The following is a 1,753-nucleotide window of genomic DNA, read 5'->3' as shown; positions in this document are numbered from 1 at the left end:
AGATCATTGTATGTCTTACTACCAGATAGAATTGAATCTATGAGGTCACACAATAAAAAAATTAGGTCTGGAATAAGTAATTGAGCTTATAAAATGTCAATTGGATTTAGAGAAACTCATTGGGTTCATAATAACCTTGCTAGCACATGGTTGGACCCAATTCCTCTTTCTGTTAGGATTACTTATTTGATAAGATAATTCTAACTTAATTATCTGCTAATAACCTATATAAATAAGATTCATGAGACTTCAATTGTTGGGTGTCTAAAGTTATAGATCACATAAATTAAGAGTGCAAGTCCCTTATGAATCTCTTTGATAGTTATTATAAGGCGCTATCTTAATTTGATAAATTTGGACATGCCTGTTGATTAGAGGGCCTTTTATTTTCATATGGGATATTTTTTGAGTGTATTTTAGATTTTCTAATTATGGGTACAACGGCTCAAATTATTGGTGCCTAATGGGCTTCCTAATGTAAGTTGGATAACTTAAGTTAATAGAAATCCTAATGCAAGTAGGACTTGTATTATGAGATTGAATAGGATTCAATCCTTATGCCATTTATAAGAATCTCTCCTAAGGTCCCTAAAGCATCAAAACTAGTAGCCCCTCACACCCAAAGGCTCTCCCCATGTCCTCTCTTCCTCTCCCTTTCTCTCCTCTTGGGTGTTCTATATACCCCTTCCTTGGGACGCGCATCCCAAGGAGTTTTATGCCCAAAAAAATTTGGATGCCTTTTTCTTGCTAGTTTCTAACATCTGGTAGCAGCACATAGCAAAGAGAAACTCTAGAGAAGAGAAGAAGAAGAAGATTAAGGAGAAAGATCAAGTGTTGATCACAATCCAGATTTCGTTCAGATTTAGCAAGCTGAATTTTGGAGAACCAAAATTCAGGTTAAAGAGAATTATTCTAGACTGATCTCAAGTAGATACTCATAGAGGTCAAATATTTGTGCGACTAATAGAGAGCCTCATCTCTTCCAGATCCAAATTTGAAGAAAGGAATTACAAAATAAGTATGTGATTTGATCACAATCTAAATTTCAGCATATATCAATTTCAGCATATGAAATAGATCTATGTGGTTTTATATTTTTATGTATATAAAATTTAAATTAAAAGTTTTTTAATCTTATTCTTTACTACGGTATTTAGAAAATAAAAATTTTGAAACATATATGCATGCACCAAACCCCGAAATCTAACAATGGTATCAGAACCACGGATTTTCATATGCTAAATTTTAATATACATATTTTTGAAAAAATTTTAAAATTAATTTTTTCTTGATACATGAGATGTATGGATAAATCTTCAAATTTAAAATTTGATTTTAGATTTAATTCTAGAATATATAGTTGATATGTTGATGCATGCATCGATCTGAAAATTGATCTAGAAAGAGTTCTAGTTCATGTGAAATAGATACATGCATGAAACTTAAATTTTTTTATGATCTGAATTTTGATTCATATGTATGATATATGATTACATATTTAGATTATAAATTTAACTTTAATCTGATCTATGATTAGTATATGAGATATATGATATCATGTTTAGATCTGAAATTTTGTTTAAGATCTGATTTTACATGCATATATGTGATATATATTTGTATATTAGAACTTAAAAATTATTTTTATATTTTAATACTTACTTTCATACATAGTATTTAGATCTGAAATATGATTTTAGAATCTAAAATTTATATTTGTGTATGAGAAATTTGATCATAGAAAAATTAAAAA

The sequence above is a fragment of the Elaeis guineensis genome, chromosome 4, assembly GCF_000442705.2.
Source record: "Elaeis guineensis isolate ETL-2024a chromosome 4, EG11, whole genome shotgun sequence".
NCBI lineage: Eukaryota > Viridiplantae > Streptophyta > Magnoliopsida > Arecales > Arecaceae > Elaeis > Elaeis guineensis.
The sequence above is the reverse complement of the archived record's forward strand: the minus strand, read 5'-3'. Positions refer to the sequence as shown.